This window comes from Hibiscus syriacus, unplaced genomic scaffold (genome assembly GCF_006381635.1).
Source record: "Hibiscus syriacus cultivar Baekdansim isolate YM2019G1 unplaced genomic scaffold, ASM638163v2 tig00112407_pilon, whole genome shotgun sequence".
In the NCBI taxonomy this organism is placed as follows: domain Eukaryota; kingdom Viridiplantae; phylum Streptophyta; class Magnoliopsida; order Malvales; family Malvaceae; genus Hibiscus; species Hibiscus syriacus.
Window position 1 is genome coordinate 904010 of NW_024063324.1, and position 25434 is coordinate 929443.

General features: G+C 35.2%; 1 pseudogene; it reads left to right on the plus strand.

The window, feature by feature from the left end:
* The first annotated feature begins 1672 nt into the window (after positions 1 to 1672).
* On the plus strand, positions 1673 to 5328 carry LOC120179205 (annotated as a pseudogene).
* The last annotated feature ends 20106 nt before the right edge of the window (positions 5329 to 25434 follow it).

The following is a 25434-nucleotide window of genomic DNA, read 5'->3' on the forward strand; positions in this document are numbered from 1 at the left end:
CAAATTAAAATAGTAAGATAGAATTTGTAAATTTTAATATAATAAAAGGAATAAAACCATAATTATACCTAAAAGCTCATCATGGATGAAAGAGAAGTGTAAATTGTTTTGATGAAAAAATACGACGCACTTAGATCTATTGGCTAGGCTACCTAAGCTTTCATCAATGTATTTGTTTTTTTAATTAGAGAATCATTTTCATTGTGTCTTGGTATATGCATAGTTTCTACATTGATAATAATAGTAATATTTTATTATACAATCAATGATCTGAAAAGGTTAAATATGCAGGACCATCCATGATTTAGACACACCAAGCTCATTTCTTTTCTCTGGTTTGTGATGACAGAATAATAATAGAATAGTTTTTGCTTTTGGTTTAGCATTGATTCTTGATAGCAATGGTGACTGTCAATGGGAATATCAAACTTCATTAAGGAAAGACATATTGTTTAATACATTTATTGACGTAAGAAAACTGAGAGCTGAATGTATAATATTACATTTAAATGGGGTTTCTTGTGATGACTGAAAACATCATAAATTTTGAAGGAAATTGTCGTTCAAATTTTGGAAACATCAGCCTCAGCCGTAGGATCTGTTTGGTATGCGATGAGACCCATCATCTTATTACATGATCCAATCACTCCACCATGCCCTAGATCTATCATGCGTTTTTCCTTATCTTTTAATGTCACTACATATATTGTGTAGGCTTTAATAGGGTCCATAATACATGGATCTATTATGGTTTTAATCCCTCTTCTATTTTGAAAATTTAGGATTCAATCCAACTACTTCAAAGTTAATCTATGGTTTTTATAATATTATATGTATATCTCGTAAAATGATGATGTGGGGTTTTTTTTATGTTATCTAGTCACACAGTTAACGTAGTGTATAAATGTGGTCAGTTATAGTTAATTCATTAATCAATCTAAGTGGTCGGAGAGGTAACTGAGTCTGCAGAATGTGTATATATTATTAATGACTAAGAAAAATTCTTTGTCGATGGCTAATAAATATTTTAAACAAATACTACCTTGTAATTACTTCAAATTATTCAAGAAAATGAATTTACATATCCATCTAAATTCTTTTTCTTAAAAAAATCATATCATCACGTTATTGATAGAAACTAAATATTATTAGTTTATATCTAATAATAACATAAAAATATCAAATATCAAATTATGAAAAAATAAAATAGAGAGATTTCACAAATTTCAATATAGTAAAGGGACTAAAACCACAATAAGACCTAATATTTTGATGCATTCATGGGGGATGTGGTTAATATTTATATATATAGTATTTGTTTAATTAGGGGCACCTACCTTTGCTTAACCTGTTGATAAGTCCATATTAATCAAGTTTTAATGTTATTTAAGTAACCATAATTATAGAGATCAATTCATCTGCTCCAACCGTTGACCAAGATTAGTTGGCATGTTCCCAGTCCTCATCTTCATTTACAATGACGTGGCAATAACCCAGTGGTTACCGGCTCCACACTGGTCTGTTTTTAGCCTTGGAGTTAGCCACCGAAGCAACCACTTTTCTTCCTGATAACCCCAACGCCAAAACTGCCAAACTTTTCATATAATAAGCCTTCACTGTGAAAAACAAAAAACAAATTATTTTCTATCCCAAGAGAGAGAGAAATGGAAGGAAAAAAGCTGTGGAGAACCTCAATGAAACTAAGAGGCTAAAACTTTTGCAAAGTTCTCTTCTTTATGCACTGAATCACTTTCCCTGTGCTTGAAGAAGGAAAGAAAGGAGGTAGAAAAACAACCCTTTTATTCAAATCTCTGTGCTTTCATTTTTGTTTGTTGATTATTGAGATAGATTAGGTATTTCTATGTGAATAGAAGATAGTGAATTTGTGTATATATTTGAAGAAGAAGAAACTGAAGGAAAACTACCTTAGGGTATATTAGTGATTGTACAAAAAATGCGTGGTCTTAAGGTTATAGAAAGGTTCAAAAGCACTCAAGTTCATGCCTTGAATCCACCAGATTCCACTGTTGTTAACACTACTGCCTCTTCTTCCACATCCAGTGAGCTTGGTAACCATAGGGTCAATTTTATAGGGTCAAAACTCAAATCCAATAAGGCCTCCTCTGTCTCAATAGCTAAAACACTGCTTCCTTTCGGACTCCCTAGAACTGACCTTCTTGAACCACCCATAGAACCTCACTTGAAACCCGTTCAGTTGATAGAAACTTTAGCCGGCCTTTACCGTCGGTTCAAAGCTTGTTCGGAATCGGGGAAATCTTTGATATGCATTGAGCAGTACTCGATTTTGAGTAGCCTTGGTGATCCCAAGTTATTGAGAAGATGCCTCCGGGCTGCGCGGCAACATGCCTTTGATGTGCACTCGAAGGTGGTTTTATCGTCTTGGTTAAGGTATGAGAGGAGAGAAGATGAGCTTGATGGTGTATCACCAATGGATTGTAGTAGGTTCATTCTTGAATGTCCTAAAGCTGCCCTGGTATCCGGATACGATCCAAATTCAATTTATGACCATTGCAAGTGTTATGAAGAGTGTACTAAGTCCACCAATGAACATATTTCCGAGGGGAACGAGTTTTTGAGATTGGAGGAAGATAGTGATATCTCTTTTTGTGTTGGCAATGAGGAAATCAATTGCGTTCGGTTCAAAATTGCTTCACTTTCAAGCCCATTTAAGGCAATGCTATACGGGAGTTTCATGGAGTCAAAAACTTATAAAATTGATTTCTCACAAAATGATATCTCTGTTGAGGGAATGAGAGCTGTGGATTTGTACAGTAGGACAAGGAGGGTCGACTCGTTTTCTCCCGAGATTGTTCTTGAACTCTTATCTTTTGCAAATAGGTTCTGCTGTGAGGAAATGAAGTCTGCTTGTGATAATCATTTGTCTTCTTTAGTCAGTTCCATGGAGGATGCTTTGGATCTTATCGATTTGGGTTAGAAGAAAGGGCAAATGTTCTAATATCTTCATGTTTGCAAGTGTTGCTAAGAGAGCTTCCGAGTTCTCTTTACGACCCAAAAGTAATGAATATATTTTGTAGCTTTGAGGCTAGGGAGAGATTGGCTTCAGCAGGGCATGCTTCTTTCCATTGTATTATTTCCTAAGCCAGGTGGCTATGGAAGAGAACATGCTGTCGAACGCAACAGTGATGCTGTTAGAAAGGTTGAGAGAATGTGCCATGGAGCAGTGGCAGAAGGCAATAGCTTTGCATCAGTTGGGTTGTGTGTTGCTTGAGAGGCAAGAATACGGAAGTGCTCAATGTTGTTTCGAAGCAGCTAGTGAGGCAGGTCATGTTTATTCATTAGCTGGTATGGCAAGATGTATGTACAAGCAAGGGAAACAATATTCAGCCTACCGGTTGACGAGTTCACTTATCTCTGAGTATAAAGCTGTTGGGTGGATGTATCAAGAACGGTCTTTATATAATGTCGGGAAGGAAAAGATTGTGGATTTGGACACTGCAACTGAATTGGATCCCACCCTGCCATTCCCATACAAATATAGAGCAGTCTCAAAGGTAGAGGAGAAGCAAACTAAGGCTGCTATTTCAGAGATTGACAGAATCATGGATTCAAGCTTGCACCCGATTGCCTAGAATTGCGAGCTTGGTTCTTCATAGCAATTGAGGATTATGGAAGTGCCTTGAGAGATATTAGAGCATTGTTAACTTTGGAGCCAAATTACAAAATGTTCCATGGGCAAGTAAGAGGTGATGCATTGATTGAGCTCCTGAACCATAAGTTCCAGCAAGGAAGTCAGGCTGACTGCTGGATGCAACTCTACAATCGATGGTCTTCTGTGGATGATATCGGCTCTCTAGCTGTCATTCACCAGATGCTGGTTAACGACCCTGGAAAAAGTGTCCTTAGATTTCGGCAATCTCTTCTACTTTTGAGGTAAGCTTATCAAGTTTTTGTTTACTGCAATTCTTGTTCTTTATGTGGATTTTTAGTATGCTTAGAGAATAAACGTATGATTGTAGGCTGAACTGTCAGAAGGCTGCTTTGCGGTGTTTGCGATTAGCTCGTAATCTTTCCGTTTCTGATGATGAAAAGTTAGTTTATGAAGGATGGATTCTATATGACACTGGCCATCATGAAGAAGCTCTTGCAAGAGCTGAGAAGTCCATTTTGATTCAGAGGTCGTTCGAAGCCTTTTTCCTGAAAGCATACACATTAGCAGACTCTAGTTTGGATCCCGAAACTTCTTCTTATGTTATTCAGCTTCTGGAGGAAGCCCTTCGATGCCCTTCAGACGGTCTTCGGAAAGGACAAGTGAGTACACCGTTGCCTGGACTCAGTTATTTGACAATCTTCATACTAATTTTCTGTTCTTGGTGATATTTTACAGGCACTCAATAATTTGGGCACAATACTTGTGGATTGTGGTAAACTAGATCAAGCTGCAACCTGCTATATGAATGCCCTTGAAATCAAACACACAAGAGCTCATCAAGGCTTAGCACGTGTATATTTTTTAAGAAATCAGCGGAAAGCTGCGTACGATGAGATGTCCAAACTAATCAAGAAGGCACATGATAATGCATCAGCTTATGAAAAACGATCCGAATATTCTGATCGTGAGATGACAAAGGATGATCTCAACATGGCCACAAAACTAGATCCACGAAGAACTTACCCATACAGATACAGGGCAGCTGGTAATTTTCTATCTCCTTTTTTTCCTGTTTCTGTAATTTGATTCAAAGAAAAACTATCATCAAAGAAAAGGCATGAAACTCATATTACTTTTTTGTTAACACACAAACACACACACATATATATGATCTGATAAATTTCAAAGTCTCACATGCTGCATTATATGATTACTTTGTTAGTGTTAATGGATGACCAAAAAGAAACTGAAGCAGTTGAGGAGCTTACAAAAGCCATAGCTTTCAAGCCTGACCTGCAAATACTTCATCTTCGAGCGGCGTTTTACGAGTCAATGGGTGATATGAAGTCAGCTCTCTGTGACTGTGAAGCAGCACTCTGCTTGGAACCGAACCATATGGACACACTTGATCTATATAATAGAGCACAAGACCAAGCCATCAATCCACAAGAAATGTAAGAGGCATTATTGTTGTTACATTTCTGATAAACTTGTTGGTTTAGCCGTCAGTTTAAAGGAAAAGAATCATGGACTCTTTCACACCTAGCTGCTGAATAACCTCACCAAGAAAAGGAAAGGACCCAGTGGGAGCTGCTTGCAAGTTTTGAGCAGCCTTGTAGAATCAGGTCTACCTTGCCACGCAAGAAATTGTTTAAGACATGTAGGTTAGAAGGGCTTACACACTATCCATTGCTTGCAAAAAGAGATGGTATGAAGTTCATAAATATGTATGTATCTTATCATTGGAGAAGATCTTGTCATCTCTTTAGTTCATAATGTATATTTTTTGTTCTCAATTTCAGTTTCATACAATTTGACAGTTCTTCCTCCATGTTTCCCTCCCTTTCACTCTTCTATTTCTGAGTAGCGAGTTTGTTTATCACAAGTGTGCTTCTTAAGGGACAACGAACCCTGATAATGATGAATGCTAAGGGAAGTAAAATATGGATTTTTAGCTCAAAATTCAGTAGTTTCATTGGAGAGTGAGAAGAAGCCATGTACAGGAAAAAAGAGTTATGATATAGTGACATGGCTCTCTTATTCTAACTCAACACATGGAGGGGCTCAGTGGCCGGGCCACCACCATACGTGCTCGGGGGTTGCAGAGGCCTTGTGACATGCTCTACTTTGTGGACCACACTTCCTTAAAACGTAAATGCTTCTACTTGTTGGTTTATGAGTAGAATTGGACTCGTTATAAAGAGACCAGACAATCTCCCCTGGTGCAATAGGAAATGCCCCACCGTCTTTTTCAAGCTGAGACATCTGTTGTGATAATTAATGTCCCGAGTTATATATAGTTGATGTAACACTTTGGACAAGTTTGTTGGTTTTGGGTTGGATCAATTTCAATATAGTCAATTCAGACTTCTAATGGATGATTTTAGATGAAGTTTATTTTAGGTGGTAATCGTTTCGAATTTGATTAATTTGTCTCTAATTATCTTTAAACAAATATTGTTTTGTACTTACCTTACCCCGGATTAATCCATTCAAGTTCTAATCACTTTAGATTTCAATTACATCGAGTTCAAGATAATTCAAATTCCATTGTTCACTTGGATAACCAAATTCAATTCTCAAATTTATCAAATTGATATTCGAGTTCATATCAAAACTGGAGTCCTCCATTACTGGTAAGCTTTTGAGAAACTGCTCTGCTTTCTTAACCTTGCATAAAGGCAAGGCCCCAACAAATGTGGAAACTCTGTGGTAACTTGTAACCTTGCAATGGGCTTTCTTAGTTTTGGAAGAAAAAATAAATAAAAACTCATAAGGGAATTAATTTTCTTTGCCCGTACTTAAAATCAATTTTTTGTAACAGCATTACCTAAAATGAGTTGTTCAGAGAATTCCTTTAAAGGTTACATCTCAGGAGTTGAACCTCCATCATCCATGGTTTATTGATCTGAAGGATTTTGGTGTTGTGCAGTTTTTCATGGCTAAACTCAGAGTAGATTTGAAGTCTCTGTCTAGGTCTACAACTACCAGCATGCATCATCATTATGCATTCCCTTTCTCAAATAGGGATTCGGCCGCCGACAGTCCTTCCATTAACATATGAACAAATGATCCTTCAGTTTCGTTAAGACCCACTCTCTCTCTATATATAAAAAAAAACTACAATTAGTTGAGAAAGTTATGTTTAGAGACGTGATGGATGTAAATATTAAAAAATTATAATAAAAATTTTAAGGGTATAAAGTAATAAAATTTTAAGATGTACTAAACTACATACTTGATAGAAAATATTTAAAATTTGTATGGCACTCGTTCTTCCCTGTTTAGAAGGCTGCATAAGAACAAGAAAGGCACACGATGAGGTCATTTTCATTAATGTCTGTACAAGCCTTGAACCCAGTTTTTTCAGTGTACAGTTTACAGCTACCGTTACATCCGTTGCACAATACGAACCTGTAACTGCCGCAAACGTCGTAGTTGCCGAGTTTGGCCGCCGACAGTCCTTCCATTAACTTATTAAGCTCGCCCGTCTCGTTTAGCTGTTTGATCTCTTCGGCCCCTCCCACTTATCTCCCCTCAATGAAAACCCGCGGCAAGGTCACTTGCTTTTACCAAATGAAAGATTATGAGCAGTGTTTAATGAAAAACACCTCAGAATCAGAACTTGTCCATTAATCAAGCTAGCCAACGTATTTATACAATCCAACTATCTATAACTACTCAAATAACAGAACCCTAACCTTGAATCTTGAATCTTGATAACTAACAAGAACTTGTACAACCTCACAACATTACTGATAATACTAACATACTTCCTATTTCCTCCTTTCCTAAGCTTCTTCAAGTTTTTCCAATTGTTGATGTAGGAACACATTGTTGACCGACTGTAATCTTAATTCTTCTGCCGAAACTACTCTGAGTTGTTGTCGAAGCCAAACAAAAAAAGGCGCAAATAATGGCTTAGTTAACACATCAGCTATTTGATCAAGAGCAGGAACATAATTGATTAGGAAAGATCTATCCATAACCTTCTCCCTAACAAAACATAAATCCAGCTCAACGTGCTTAAGCTTGGCATGATGGACCGGGTTAGCTGTCGACACTAGTTTTTGTCCCGTTCCCGATACTAATTATATTTATTATTATTACTACTATTATTAAAATAATTATATTATTATTACAAATAATGCAATAAAAATAAAGGCCCAGTTACAACAAAATACGGAGGCCCGTTTACAAGTCCAACCCTAGCAGCCGCCGCCTCCAGTGACACCTCACCACGACGCCGCCGCCTCCAAGAGAAGGATCCAGAAGAAGCGAGGATAGCCGCACACTTCATCATCTATATGATGAGTCACCATCGTAGATCCGGTGACTCACCGAACAAACAGTGTTTTGAGGGCTATGAAAAGCCTTGATTTCCCTGCAAAGAAAAGAGAACACAACGACAAGTACGGGAAGAGAGCAAGCAACACCAAACGAGCAGCAAACAAACCGAAAGGAGAAGAAATGAGAGGAGATCTTACCTTCGTCGAAGCCCAAACGTCGTCGGAAAAGTTGTTTTACCGAAGGTAAAATCTTAGATCTAGGTCGTTTTGAAGTTTTTTAGGAAAAAAGGAGGGTGGTTTCGGGTTTAGGGTGTTCGATCTACAATTTGAGCTATTTTGATTTTTTCGGTCTTAAATACTGACCGAATAGTAACTGGCGGCGATGAATTGTGATCGATGGTGGCTGGAATAGTGACTGTCGGTGGACGGTCGGTGGTCGGCCGATGACCGAAACTCCCTCCAATGAGGGAGTTTAGAGAGAAGGGAGAGCTTCTCAGGAGAGAGAAGCAAAAGATGAAAATCAGGGAAAATGAGGAAAAATGAGCATTTCAGGCCTATTTATACCCTCCTCAAAACTACGTCGTTTTGGGAGGGAGTGTCTGTGTAATTTCAGGGTTGATAAATCACGTCTGTGGTCTCTGTATTCTATAATCTTCCATTATAGTAACCAAAATCAGGTTTCTATATCTTTTAATTTTTTTTTTCATTTTACTTTATTTTATTTTAGTCCTTCTTGTATGTTTATATATATTTAGGATAAATATCAAATTTAGTCCATATTATTTTAATAATTTATATTTTAATCTAATAGTAATTAGGAATAAATTGCATGGTTAGTACTTATATTTTATAATATTTCGAGTTAGGATTATGATTTTTATTATTTTTTAATTTAATCCTTTAGTTTTAAAATAATAATTTTAAATATTATTTTTAGAATTATTTACTATTATAGTACTTTGCATATTAAGTATTTATTAATAGTAACCTTAATTTTTATATTTTCTTGATTAAATCATTAAAATTATTATATGTATTTGGGTTATATTAAAGGGATCATAAATTAAATTAAATACAAATTTGTTAATTTATTGCAAAGACATTAATTAATAAACCAAGGTACCAATTTTTGGCGTTGTGGGAGTGTTAATCATTCCCCACACATAATCGACCCCCGAACTCATTTTCTGGTAAGCAGACCCTTTTTGTGTTATTTTAATAATATTTTTATAAATTTTATTAAAATAACATATCATTTTGGTGACCAATCACACCTCGATAAATGATTGGTGCTGACTCCTCAAAATTGTGTTTTATCTTATGCCAGAAGAAAAATACTTACTTTTTCGAGACGAGATTTAGAAAATAACGACACTTGTTTTCTCCTGGTAAAATATCGTCTCGATAGCTTAGCGACTCCGCTGGAGACATTTTTTAAAAGAGAGTCAAACCACCAATTTATTAATTAATTGCCTTTACAATAAATTTAAATTTGTTTTAATTTAGTTTTTTCCCTTGATTATTTTAATAACCATTTTTTGTATAAATAGTTGTACTAATTGGTTTGTTAATGTTTTTAGATATTATGATTCATTTTTTAGTGGTTGTTTGTCAAGGTTTGAGAGCTTTTCCTCACACACTATGCATTGCATTATCATGACATGAGCTGAAACCCCGCTCTATCATATTTAGTATGAATGAGAAACTACTCCTCGTGTGGTTTTCACCTCCGTATGGGATAGGGGACCATTCCTTGAGCTCACACCTTATGTTCCTCGTGTGGTTTTCACCTCCGTATGGACATAAGGAAGTGTGTTCCTTCTATTTGAACTCAATCTGAAAGTTTGTAATGGACCAGGATTGAGGGCTTGGCAGTCCAAGGGGGCACCAACAAAGGATAATTCGTTAACCCTTTTTACCTTAGAGCCATAAATCAACATGTAATAAACCTAGAGCTTCAGTCTAGGTAGAATCTGACCTAAATAAGTCTCATAAGGTTAGCACACAAGGAAAAGCATGTTGAGCTTTTTAATTTATTTAGTATTGTTTTATTTTCCGAAATAAATGCATGCAAACTAGAAATAATGTTGTTAGGTTATTTTTCCAAACAAAGCATGGAACTAGAAAGAATGAGGTTAAGATGTATATAATCTTTTTCCTTTCCACTAAATATTATTAACCATTTTTCTTATCTTTGTCTATTCTGTAAATACATTATATTTTCTTCTAACTTGTTTATATTGATTTCTTTTGCTGACATTACATAATCATGGCATAATCAAGGGTGTTGATTCAAGAGTGGACATCAAAATAAAAGATTTTGATTATGGACAAAGGTTTTCATGATCAAGTAAACTATAACACAGCTAGGGAATGGCATCCTGAGAGACTTCGAGGATATAAGAGGTATGTACCCAAAGATCGTATCTCTGTCGAAGAGCAAAATGAGATACGAGAGATAAGAAAGCAAATGTCCAAGATGATGGATAGAATATCTGTTTTGACCAAAGGAAAAGAGATTCTTTCACAAAGAGAAAAAGAGCTCAATGAACATAATCTTGCAATCTCTGATATACAAGGGACTTCTGATCCTAACCAATTTGAGATATCACACACAGTCATCATTCGTATCAACAAGTTGTTTGGAGATACCAAGGAAATGATGACAACTGTAGAAGTTCCCAGAGATTAAAAGAAGTCATGCAATCAAATTGTCGGTATTTAAGAGTCTTTTCCTAACACCGTAAACTCAAGATCAATCCAAGATGAAAGGTGGCTCTCATTTTGATGATATCCTTATATCATATAAGGAGTTATATGAGAAGCTACTAAAAGCGAGAGGTAGCTCCACACTCTGTGAAATCGTGGCAACCTCCATATCCAAATTGGTATGGCATCAATGTTCATTGTGAATATCATCGGAATTCAAGGACATTCCATTGATAATTGCACCTCTTTCAAGCATCGAGTTCAAAATATTTTGGATTATGGAATTTTAGAGTTCAAGGTAAAAAAGCAACCTAGTTTGGTCACTGATTATTCTATCAGGTTGATACCAAAAGTATTCAAAGGTAAAAGTATTAGTAAGGGCATCCAAAAGGAAGAAGATCTGCAGAAATATAAGGCTCAAGTTCATCATTTGAAAATTGAAAATGATAAATTTAGTACAGAAATGGAAACCATACTTGTGGATTTCCAAAAGATTAGTCAAACCTTTCAAAAGGCTAGTTTAGGAAATACCCTGGACGAGTGGATAACAGGTGTCATTAAACTGAAAAAATTGCAAGACACACGAAGGTCTAGCCAAGAAGTTTTCTCATGATTTGTGGATTGCAAAAGAAATGTTCAATACAACCGTCATCAATTTGGAAAGATGTCAAGTCGAAAATAAGATGTTGAATAGGTCCATTACTAATATGAAAGCTTCATATCAACGCCATAAGCAGAAAAATGATGTTGAGCTAGAAGCCAATAAAGCCAACAACAAGACATTGATGAGGATTGTAGATGATTATAGAGATCTTATACAAGGGCTTCATAACCACAAAGATTATTTTACAAGAGAAAATGAAAAATATTGTCTGCAAATCCAAGAATTAACCTGCAAGATGAAGGAAAAAGACAATGTCATAAAGGAAGTTGCTTCTAGGCAAGCAATGTGGCTCATAAACTGATTGATTTAGCTGGCTTTACGCAAGAATTAAAGCATATTGACAACTGAACACCTGAGCATGAGTGGAAGATAATTTGGCTTTTGAGGGAAATAGAAAAACTGGGAGTTAAAGCTATCCCTTATCTGTAAAGTTTGTTTGATGATTCAAAACTTTTGTGTTCAATGAAAGTTATTTTAAGATAATCACTCTCAAATGACACTTTTTGCATACATACATTTGCATTGCATAATTTGCATTCTCATTTTTGTATTATCGCATTTGCATCACAATTATTTATTTAAGTATTATTTTATTCAATAATTATAATAGCATGTAAATAATTCATGAAAGGTTTTGTAATAGTAAAACTGAGATCATTCATTCATATTATTGTATCATCATGGAGCAATCTCACGATGGATCATAAGATCAGTTGCAAGAACAGATTGATGGGTTACATTAAGATACGAGGAATGAATCATCGGGATCTTTACAAGATGGATCGAATCATATGGTCCAAGTAATGGAAACTAAGACTACTGACGAAGAAGAGATAATCGTTAAAGAGTAACAGTGTTATCAGGTCAATGCGTCAAGGATGATAACATACCCTGGGGCATCCCACTCGAACCTAAATAATAAACTCAGTAACTATGCACAACATGAGGAGGGATTCAAGCAAGTGGATGAAGCAATCAGATCTATGAAAGGTGTTAATGCCTCTCACGAAGAACTAGAAGCAAGAGAACTCAGTTTGGTTCCATATTTGGTTATTCCCCGTAAATTCAGGATGCCTGATTTTGAGAAATATGATGGCACCAGATGTCCCATACTCCACTTGAGAATGTTTTGCAGAAAAATGGAAAGGTATCTAAATTTTGATGATTTGTTGATTCACTCCTTCCATGATAGTCTCGTTGGGCCAACATTATTATGGTACAATCATGTGAACCGAGAGCAGATCAAGAGATGGGTTGATTTAGCTGAAGTATTTTTTGGGACAATATCGATATGTTAAAAGCTTAGCTCCCAAATGTAAAGATCTTCAAGAAATAAGGATGAAAGCCAATGAAAGATTTAAAGTATATGCCTTGAGATGGAGAGAAGTGGCAGCACAAATTCATACTTCCATGATAGAAGAAGAGATATCATGTATGTTTCATGATTCCCTTCCATCTCCTTTCTATGAGTTAATGCTGGCAAGTTCAAAGGATGGATTTAAGTATCTTATGATAAGTGGAGAATTGATTGAAAATACAGTCAGTAAAGGAAACTTAAAAGTCACATCCAAAAGCCCAACTGAGCAAAAAGTGAAAACTGATGATGTGAATGAATGTCACATTCAGAGCTCCTGCAATCGCAAAAGAAAAGTGGTCATTAGTCATTTGGATCGACCAGTCCCAAGATCGAAAAATACTTTGAAGGTGTTCTAAACTTCTATCTTAGAGTTGTATCCTCATTTGATTAAAGGTCATTACATCACACCAAGGCCAACAAAAGTTCCACCAAACTCTTCTTCTCATAGCTATGATCAATATAGTGTTTGTGATTTTCACTTGGGGATAGTTGGGCATTTTACAGGGAATTGTAGACCACTATTAAAAGAAATAGAGATGCTCTTTGACAAAGAAATCTTGACAAGAGAAATGATCAAGAAGTGGGAGGCAAATGAGGACAAAGACTCTGGTCCAATTATACACCCCATATTCTAGGAGTAATGGGGCATGCTAAATAAACAAGTGGAAGTTGTTATCTACCACTGTAGTACGTCCTGTTTTTAACATCTTGTTTGAACTTGTTTTTTGCCTTTTATAAACCCTTTTGTAAGATTATATAAATAAATTTGTGTTGCTTTTATGGTTATGAGAAATGAATCAAATTTTAATCTTTAAATTTTTTTAGTATCAAGTAAATTAAATATTCTTTTAATTTTTCATGAATTATAGATCTTTGGAAAATGGTAAAATTAGACCTTTCAAATCCATACAATGCCAAAAATACAAATACATGATATATTTTTGTCCTTATCAAAACCAAATCCTGACATTACATTTATCTAAGACTCTGAAATAATGTCTCTACATGTTTTTGAGACACCAAATCTATATGTTTACCTTCTCGAGTAAAGCTGATTGGTTTAGGATACTACCTTCCACCATATATGGCTTCAAAAGTCGCACCTTTGTCCTTCCAAATACAAAACTATCATACCGGTGAAACCAAAAGACCTCAAAAGTACCAAACCTAAATTTATCTGTTAACCTTCTTGAAAAAAAAGAAATGAGCTTAGGTATCATAGATCAATTTATTGAAGGAAGTTCGAGTAATTGGGGCATGCTCGAAACAAGAAGAATAAATAAAGAGATTGATTTAAATAATTATGTCATGCATTAATTATATTGTTTTCATGTAAAAAAAGTTAATTCGAAATATTCATCCCAGGGGATACCTCTTTTTACAAAGATTTCCGTGTATGAAATGATGATCGATATTCTTTCATTTATCCCTTCGCAAAAGAAGAAAAATATATCCTTTGTTGTTCTCATTTGAGGTTGAATGATTTTTCTTCTGATTCAAACCGAACCAAGGATCACCCTCCACATTGGGGGGCAAGGTGAAGGATATTTGCTCACATGAATAAAGATCGTCAATCTAGTTTGATTACGAAGGCAAATCTTCATGAAGTAAAGAGAGTTTTGAACCACAAGGTAGGCCAAATAAAAGTTCTTGAAGATCAAATCTAGTCAATAATAACAAAAGAATTTTTCAAATGCAAGAGAAAAAAGAGGTGCTCAAAGCAATTGAAGTTCTATACTCATCCATCAGAAAAAAAAGGGAAAAAAGGAAAGAAATTGAATCAAGATGGTTGACTCATTGAGCCTCAACTTACAATGTTGATCAAGTGCAATCAGTTCAAAGATTCATATTCAACAAGAAGCGTAAGAAATATTGGAGATATAAGAAAATGGAAATGAATCCAAAATTGGCAGTATAGAGGGAACCGAAAAAAGAAATGATCCAAGTCAAGCAAGGTAAGATTGAAATCATCATAATGAATTGATCCTTGGTTCAATTACCCTTAAACACTTGTTTGGGCTTATTTATCGCTTTCTTTCGTAACCATGAGCCCTGACCTACGTTACGTCCCTAAAAAGTCCATTCTAATCATACATGGATTTCTAAGTAAAAGAGATTATCTTCAGATTTCATTCCGCTTCTCATGATTGATTTATTTGCAAAAATTGGTTTTTTAAAACCTTTAATACATGATATGAAAAGGGGGTTCAAGATGTAAATTTTGAATAATGTCATGAAGTCAAAGGAGGATTTGATTTGAAAACCTGAAAATGCGGCTTGAGTATTGAATGGTGCAACAACGACATAAGAGGCGATCTTAAGCTCTTAATGAAGCACCTCACATCCCAAAAACGTTCCTGAGAGTCTAGAACCAAGAAGTATCTCTATGAGATGAGCATAACAACCATTTCTTCAAGTTAGTGGACGCTCGAAAAGATATATATGGTAGACCAACCTGAAAGACCTTACTTTACCGGAATCAACTTACACCTTAAATCAGTCAATAATTTTGACACTTGCCATATGACTATGATTTTTGAATGATTTAAAAGAGTAGTTGATTTATTTGATATTCTTTGAACTCATGCTTATGATTTGATTCAATTGTGAACCTGTAAGGGGCTATATTTTACAAAATTCTTCCATTATTTGATAAAGAAAGGAGAAAAACATTTTCAAACATGACAGTCTCAAAGGAGAAAGGTCTTTGAAGCAAGTTCATGCCTATTCTACCTCTATTGGAAGAAAAAGAATAAACGGTGCCAGAATGATGAAGCATTTCACATTTTTTAAAGCAAGTGATCCGAAATACCAAAAAGTCTGGAGAATTGAACTTGTAACACTCTCTTGTGACATTATCAGTAATTCATCAACAAGGATCATCTCATTCAAAAGAGGCACATATCTCAGACATTTTTGTCAGAAGAATTGATCACCTCTTACGTTTGTATCAACATGAAGAGAATCCCTTAAGTTACTTGACAACACTGCTATCTAGTAACACTAGAATGAGAGCATTCAAGATTAAGAGATTCGATACCAAGAAAGCCACGAATACCCACAATGGGGCATTATTAAAGTTGGACATCATGAGGATCACGAGATTTAAATCAAATGAACATTGAGAGTGAACCTTAAAACTTAGAATGTTGGGACATCTTGAAGGCCCATTTTAACCAGAAATAATTAGGGGCATTTTGAAGGTCCATATTATCCATGATTAGGACATCTTGAAGACTCACATCATCATGAAAATGTTGGACATTTTGAAGGTCCATTTTGACCAGAAATTAAAATTTGGTACATTTTGAAGGCACATTTCAAACAGAAATGATCATGAGGGGCATTGTTGAAGGCTCATATCAACAAGAAGCAAACGTTGAGGCATGCTGAAAGCCCAAATCATCCTTTAGAATGATCATTGATTTGATCAAATATTTCCAATGATACAGAATGGTATGAAGAATGAAAATGGTGAAATAACGACAATGGAGATGACCATAGATGATCATTTTGTTCATCATACAGTTGCATTATACTGGTAATTTCACCTACATTGATGCTGACAAGTTACGGCATCCACTTGTATTCCAAACGAGCTTTGTTCTTAAGTATCCTTGTGACATCATGCAAATGCTCTGAACACCATGCAAAAAGTTCTCTGGTTGAAAATTTTGGGGAGAAGCCACATGAAAGAATGAATGTGTTGTCAAATGTTCTACGAACTAGTAATTATGGTGCTGAACTAATGTTGAGATCATAGTGTTTCCATTTGTTGATCCGAGATGAAGTCTGACTTCTTCAACCCCAAGGTTAGAAGTGAGAAATGATGAAGATTTGTTTCCATGGAAGAGGAGCTGGAATTTTAACAACAAGAAACTAGTGGAGCCAACTAAGGTTGAACAATAGGTTGTTGATAAACATCTCGATATGATATGGTCTGAATGGCTTTGTTCGAGATACGATTAGATGTGGAGACATGAAATGGATTAGGATAAATCCTCCTTATGATGTGTTTCAAGAGTTAAATTAGAACAAACAATGTTCTCCTAATTAATCTCTGATGAGTTTGGCATATTTACATCTACATTCTCTAAAGATGATAGATTTTCTTTTCAAAGATGAAAGCTTTATTGGATTTCTACACAAGTCCAGGTAAAGAAAGTCGGTGTTATCAAAGACAAAATGGGGCAACAAGGTCATAATTCTGACTACAGCAAGAGTTCCATAAATGAAACATTTCTTTTGAGACTTTAATGAAACAAAGAAGACACAAATATGCAAGTTGATCATATGGCTATTCAGAAATGCAAGCTTGATAGCATAAGTTGTTACACTGATGTTTGAAATAAACCCTGGAAAGAATGATCAAGTGGAAGAAGATTGAATTCACCATTTTAGAGTCAAACGAATATTGAATCAATATTCATGCATTTATAAGAACATCATTTGCATAATAGAAAATGCATTACATTGATATATTTGATTGCATTTAAACATAAGGTTTTTACAGATATTCGCATGAAAAAAGATTCATGATGACAAATACCTTACAAATAGAAGATAGAATTCAAATCCCAAATGCAGGAATGACATTAGGAGAGGCAAACATCTGAAGAATAGATGGACCAATCCACAGAGAAAGCATTATTTTTGGGGCATGTTACCTAACTAACAAGTTATTTCGAAAAATGAGAAAATGATTTCCAAAGTTTCTTATTTAATCTTTTCTGAAAATGAAATTGTCGAATAGTAAGAAAACTATTTCCAAAGTTTCTAACTTAGTAAACTATTTCCTGAATCAGTTAGTCCTTTGGGTCATCAGTAAGTCTTTCGAGCATGATGCTTAAATCCTTCGGGTCATCTGTAAGCCTTTTGAGCAAGATTATAAGTCCTTCGGGCCATCCATAAGACCTTCGGGTAGGATCTTTTTAAATAAGATTTTAGAAACTAAGCCTGATTTTCAGGGGTTTCTTGATGATTATCTCTAAATAATTTTTAAAAGGAAGATGAGCCTAATTTTAAGGGTTTCCTTGACAACTAAGAAACTAAGCTTGATTTTCAAGAGTTTCTTGATATGTAAATCCTTCGGGTCATCATAAGCCTTTCGAGCATGATGCTTAATTATTCGGGTCATCTGTCAGTCTTTCGAGCCAGATGATAAGTCCTTAGGGCCATCCGTAAGACCTTCAGACAGGATGTTTACCTATGATTTTCACATGAAAATGAGAAAACAATTTTCAAAGTTTCTCATTTAATGTTCAAGAAAATGAAATTTTTGAAAAGTAAGAAGTTTCTTACCTAGTAAATTATTTCGCAAAAATTTGTAAACTCTTTGGGTCATCAGTAAGTCTTTCGAGCATGCTGCTTAAATCCTTCGGGTCATCTGTAAGCCTTTCGAGCCAGATGATAAGTCCTTAGGGCCATCCGTCAAACCTTTGGGTAGGATGTTTACATATGATTTTCGCATGAAAATGGGAAATAAATTTTCAAATCTTCTCATTTAACGTTCAAGAAAATGAAATTTTTAAAAAGTAAGAAGTTTTTTACCTAGTAAATTATTTCCCACAAATTTGTAAATCCTTCGGGTCATCTGTCAATCTTTCGAGCCAGATGTTTAAATCCTTAGGGTTATTTATTAGTCTTTCGAGCAAGATGAATAAGTCCTTAGTGCCATCTGTAAGACATTCAGGCATGATGTTTTTACTCTTTATTGATTTCCTAATAAAGAGTGGACAAAAACTTATTGTCTTTTTATCTTTGGCCTATTCTTGTTTACACAAGAATGAACAAAGAGGGGCAACTGTCGACACTAGTTTTTGTCCCGTTCCCGATACTAATTATATTTATTATTATTACTACTATTATTATAATAATTATATTATTATTATAATAATTATATTATTATTACAAATAATACAATAAAAATAAAGGCCTAGTTACAACAAAATACGGAGGCCAGTTTACAAGTCCAACCCTAGCCACGACGCCGCCTCCAACAGAAGGAACCAGAAAAGTGATGATAGCCACACACTTGATCATCTATATGGTGAGTCATCTTCGTAGATCTGGTGACTCACCGAACGAACAGTGTTTTGAGGGCTATAAAAAGCCTTGATTTCCCTGTAAAGAAAATATAACAGAACGGCAAGAACGGGAAGAGAGCAAGCAACACCAAACGAGCAACAAACAAACCGAAAGGAGAAGAAATGAGAGGAGATCTTACCTTCATCGAAGCCCAAACGTCGTCAGAAAAGTTGTTTTACCGAAGGTAAAATCTTAGATCTAGGTCGTTTTGAAGTTTTTAGGAAAAAAAGAGGGTGGTTTCGGGTTTAGGGTGTTTCGATATACGATTTGAGCTATTTTGATTTTTTTTCGGTCATGAATAGTAACTGACAGTGATGAATAGTGACTGAAGGTGGCCGACCGGTGATCGAAGCTCCCTCCGGTGAGGGAGTTTAGAGAGAAGGGAGAGTTTCTCTCTCTTAGAGAGAGAAGCAAAAGATTAAAATTAGGGAAAATGAGGAAAAATGGGCATTTGAGGCCATTTATACCCTCTCAAAACTACGTTGTTTTGGCAAGGGAGTGTCTGTCTAATTTCAGGATTGATAAATCACGTTTGTGGTCTCTGTATTCTGTAATCTTCCTTTATAATCACCAAAATCAGGTTTTTATATCTTTTAATTTTGTTTTCGCATTTTACTTTATTTTATTTTAGTCTCTGCTGTATGTTTATATATATTTAGGATAAATATCAAATTTAGTCCATATTATTTTAATAATTATATTTTAATCCTAATAGTAATTAGGAATAAATTACACGGTTAGTACTTATATTTTATAATATTTCAAATTAGGATTATGATTTTTATTATTTTTTTAATTTAATCCTTTAGTTTTAAAATAATAATTTTAAATATTATTTTTAGAATTATTTACTATTATAGTACTTTGCATATTAAGTATTTATTAATAATAACCTTAATTTTTATATTTTCTTGATTAAATCATTATAATTATTATATGTAATTGGGTTATATTCAAGGGGTCATAAATTAAATTAAATATAAATTTGTTAATTTATTGCAAAAACATTAATTAATAAACCAAGGTATTAATTTTAGGCGTTGTGGGGGTGCTAATCCTTCCCCACACGTAATCGACTCCGAACTCATTTTCTGCTAAGCAGACCTTTTTTGTATTATTTTAATAATATTTTTATAAATTTTATTAAAATAACATAGCATTTTGATGACCAATCATACCTCGATAAATGATTGGTGGCGACTCCTTAAAATTGTGTTTTATCTTATGCCAGAAGAAAAACACTTACTTTTTCGAGACGAGATTTAGAAAATAACGACACTTATTTTCGCCGGGCAAATACCGTCTCGACATTAGTAGCATGAGCAATCACACTAGTATTATGGCACCAGATGACCGATGTAGCAGTAAGTTGAATGTTGAGTTCAGCTAACAAAGATTTGATCCACATAGCTTCACACATGTCGTTAGCAAGACTTCGAAATTCTGCTTCAGTGGAAGACCTTGACACCACTCCTCGTTTCTTGGAACTCCAAGCTACAAGATTACCTCCCAAAAACATACAATGTCCAGCTGTAGACCTTTGATCATCTGTATTGGTGCCCCAGTCTGAATCAGAATAACCAACGAAAGCCGTACCAGTTGTTTGCGAAGAAAAAAATTGCCCATGATCCAAAGCTCCTCTAATATACCGAACAATTCTTTTAACCGCCTTCCAATGTTTATCAAGAGGTGATTACATGAATTGATTCACCTTGTTGACAGCAAATTGACTGTCTGGACGAGTAGTACACACATGCTGCAATGTGCCAACAACTTGTCTAAAAAATGTTGCATCCAAGCAGGGATCACCATCTCCAGCAGATAGATGACGGGTAGTGACCATATGTGTTGGTGTAGGAGTATATTCCAGCATTTTTAATTTGTCTAAGAGCTCCATAAGATGCTTCCTTTGACTAAGAATGACACCCTGCTCAACACTGTACTGTCATTATTAGAAAAAAATTCAACTTTCCCAAATCTTTTAATGAAAACATAGCATTAAGCTGTTGAATCGCACAATCCACTTCTTCAGCATCATCCCCCATGGCCACGATATCATCAACATATATCATGATGTACACTCTGACCATTGATTTCACGAATATATAATGAAGTATCAGCCAGTGAAGCAGTAAAACAAAGAGAACTTATGAGATATGTTCTGAATTTCTCAAACCACGCTCGAGGAGCATGTTTAAGACCATACAAAGATTTTTTAAGGTGACAGACCAAACGATTTCCATTGTTATCCACCTGCTCAAAACCGGGCGGCTGTCTTTTTAAGACCCCGTTTAAAAAGACATTATCGACATCGACCTGTCTTAAAATCCAACCTTTACTCAGAGTTATACTTAATAGAATGCGCACAGTAACAGGCTTTATGACCGGACTATAGTTTCTTTGTAGTCAAGACCTGCTTGTTACGCAACTAACTTCGCCTTGTATCAAGCAACGGAACCATCAGAATTCCTTTTGACATTAAACAACCATTTACACCCTATTGGAATATGATCAGGTGGTAGAGTAACTAACTCCCAAGTTTACTTTTTTGCAAGCGCATCAACTTTCTTTCAACAGCTTCCTTCCAGACACTTTGTTTCGTAGCCTGATGAACATCCTTGGGGTTCCTCAATTGTGTCTTCAACAAGAAAAACCTTGGGCTTAAACTCCCCAGCCTTGGAACGAGTGACCATGTGATGAGTATTCTTCACCATCTCGCTAGAACTATTTTCACTCTGTTCAGCACCGACATCATCATTCGAAGAATTACACACTGGTTTAACATCATTAGGCGAAGCATGGAAGCCGTTAGATTCTGTGTTCGTATAATCAACTCTGAAATTTGTATCCACATTGTGCCTACCATAACTGATAGAGCAGCCATCATCAACGGGAATTGGGGTATCACTGCGAATCTGAGCAACAACGGTACTGCGCATCTGAGCAACAACGGTACTGCGCATCTGACACAACAGGACTCGGAGTGTCACTTCGTATCTGAGTAGCAACAGGACTCGAAGTAGCACTTCTCACCTCAGCAACAGGACTTGCAACAGAACTAGCCTCTTGACTAAATTGACCAGCAACTTCACAATTTGTGTCAGCAGATACATCAGATTGACCAATATTCTGTTTCACATGACAACCATCAGTTGACGTGGTAACCAAACCCTTTAGAAACTTAGGAAAAGCAATCCTGACAGTTTCATCTTCATCCTTTGTCTGCCCATACGTCTTTTGCAACTGATCTGCAAAAGGAAAACAACTTTCATTAAAGGGCACATGTCTTGAAACATATAGCTTACCATCTGGTCCAAGACACTTATAACCCTACTGATCATGACTATATCCTAGAAACACATAAGATTTAGACCGAAACTGAACTTTATGTTGATTATACGGCCTTAACAGAGGAAAGCATTGACATCCAAATATTCTGAACTTACTGTAATCTAGCTGTCAATGCAATAATTTTTCAAAAGGAGTTACGCCCTGCAGAACTTTAGTAGGAAAACGATTGATAAGGTAAACAGCAATATAAAATGCATTAGATCAAAATTTGAACGGGACAGAGGCCTAGCCATAAGCTTAAGCCCAGTTTCAACAATATGGTGATGTTTTCGTTCAACCATACCATTTTGTTCTGATATATGAAGACATGAATACTGAAAAATAATACCATGTCGACGAAAGTCTGCATTCAACGATTGAAACTCAGTACCACAATCAAATTGTATTACCTTAAGTTACAATTAAACTGACGTTCAACTATTTTATGGAAAAACATAACTATGTTTTGAGCATCAGATTTCCTTGCCAGAAAATATATCCAGGTAAACCGGGTGCAAGCATCAACAAAACTAATATAACAGGTAGAATTATTGGAAATTAAAGGAGCATGGCACCATAAGTCCATTTGAACAAATTGAAAGGGTTCATCATAAAGAGACATTGACTTCTGAAAAGGAAGTTTATGATTCCTGCCGAGTTGACAAGCATCACAAAACAACATTTTATTATCAGTGGAGACATTACAACTCTTCAAAATTTTATCTAGCTCTACGCTAGACGGATGACCTAGCCTATGATGCCAAATTTCAGAACTAAGAGTAACAGAATTACAACATCATCATTCTAAAAAGCATCAACACCGGAACTAACAACAGTCCAACTAGGAATATTAGACACTGTCTTAGAAGAAACAACCCAAATCATTAGAAACCACAGTACCAGCAGTATGCATGGCAACCACACAATTTGAAGTACTCGCAACACCAGAATTAGACGAACTAAAACGTTTATCAACAGCAACAGAAGAGAGTTCATATAACCCCTCATGCTCCAAACCTTGCAGAATCACCTGCCGAGCCAAGTCCTTCACAACATAGAAATCAAGATAAAACTCTATAGAAACGCTATTATCTTATAGTAAATCTAGTAACGGACAATAAATTCTTTTTAATAGTAGGAACATGTAATAAATCATTTAAAGCCAACGACCTAGACTGAGAGCATAACACAACTTTGCCAACTTTGGAAATGGAAACACCTATTCCATTAGCTACACAAACCTTACAAGAACCAATATAGGGAGTGGGATTAATAACAATACCTGCATATGGCGTAAGATGTGTGGTTGTTGTTTTTTAGAGTTAATTATTTGTGGTTGTTTTTTATACAACGATTGTTTCTCTAAAAGATAGATTTGAGCAGTTAAATTTTTTTGAAAATTATTTTAGATTTTTAATTGATTTTATAAGGTTGAAGTCACTAGATGATATTAAATTAAGAGAATATAGTAATAATTTAAAATTATTTTTTCTCATAATAATTTGTCGGATGTTGATATAGATGATTTTTTTTCTGAATGAAAGTGTTGCAATTGACTTTGCCAAATGTGTTCATATCAACGCTTGAAATTCTTGAGTTTGTTAAAGCAACATATTGTTATCCTAATGTTTCAATTGCTTACTGAATCCTATTAACAATGCCGGTGACAGTAGCATCCGCGGAAAGAAGTTTTTCAAAGCTGAAAATTACTTGAGGTCAACAAGGTCACAAGAAAGATTGAATGAGCTAGCTATATTATGTATTAAAAAAATATGTTAGAAAGCATTGATGTTGACACTACCATCAAAGATTTTGCTTCAAGAAATGCTCAAATGCAATGTTTTCTATAAATTTTTATACGTTTAAATATGTTTTTGACATTTTTAAGATTGTAATCAATTACTATTTGTTTGCTTTAATAAAAAATTTAATATAAACTTTATATTATACATTTTTTTAAATTTCTTCTAAATTAAGGGCTCGTTTCTTTTATTTCGCCCTATACTAAAAAGTAGTCAGGACCGGCCATGTTACAGTCAATTATATTATGAACCCTCTCTGAAAAGGCGATTCTCGGGAATGGACCACTTCTATCAATTTTCACACACTTTCTTGCAACACAATTTCCTCCTCCGGTGTTTTACAAGATCCTTTGTTACCTCCCTTGGTTTGGTTAGCTACGATTGATGTAAGGATAACCTACCATCATCTTTCTGGTCAGTTTTTCCTTAATTTGATATTACTATTAGATTTCTGTTATCTTCTAGCATGCACGTATCTTGATCATTTCCACTCGTATCTTGTTTTCCACGTTTTCTCTGTGGTCTTCCTCTTCCTCGCCCCTATTCCTCACTTTCTTGGTTACACTTTGCTTTTCCAACACAATTGGAGATCCTGATCTCTCCCTGGAAGGTTGAACTCGAAGCTCCTCCGCTAACGGTTGTTCCATCAAGGTGCTTTTCTCGTATCTTGAAATTGATGTTTCTTGATTCAAAACTCAATCCAAAATTGAATTAGATAGTTTTCATGCAATTCATCAATGCCATTATTGATTTAACGTTGAGTGACTAAAATGATATATTTTTTTGTAATGTTTGTGACAAAAAAGTACAAATTCGATAATCAAAATAAAAAGCACACTAATATTTGGGGAACTATCTTAGTGATTTATCCTAAAAGTTGATAGGTTCTTGTAACGGTACATGATGACTACATTTTATTCTGAAATTTGTATATAATAATAATAATAAGAGAAAATAATTTCAGTGACTGAAAATATCTTATAATATACGATTTTAATCAACTTTTTTTGGATTTACGAAAATAACCAACAAATTCGCAACGCGATTTTCCAAATTCGCAACGCGAATATGTAAATCGCAACGCGAATTTGTAAATCGCAACGCGAATTTGTAAATCGCAACACGAATTTGTAATTCGCAACACAGAAGTCAAATTCGCAAAGCGCGTTTATTTTCGCAACACGGATTTTATTTTCGAATTCGAAACACAATACTAATTTCGCAACACAAATGTAAACAGTATAATCGCAACTCATAACCTAAAACCCAAAATTACAACTCAGTCCCATCTCCATCTCTCACTCTCTACGGCGACATCAGTCCCCATCTCCGGCGAAATCCGTCCTCATCTCCGACGAAATCGTCTATCTCCATCTCTCATAGCCACCCTCACAACTATTCACGGCCACAAATGGAAAATCAACCACCGATGGTTAGTTTTTTTAATTATTTTTATTTTGAAATTTTTGTATTATTATTAGATTTTTCATATTTAAATTGATGATAAATTTACTGGTAATTTCAATATATAGATTAACCATTTCACTTAGGTTACTTAGTAAATT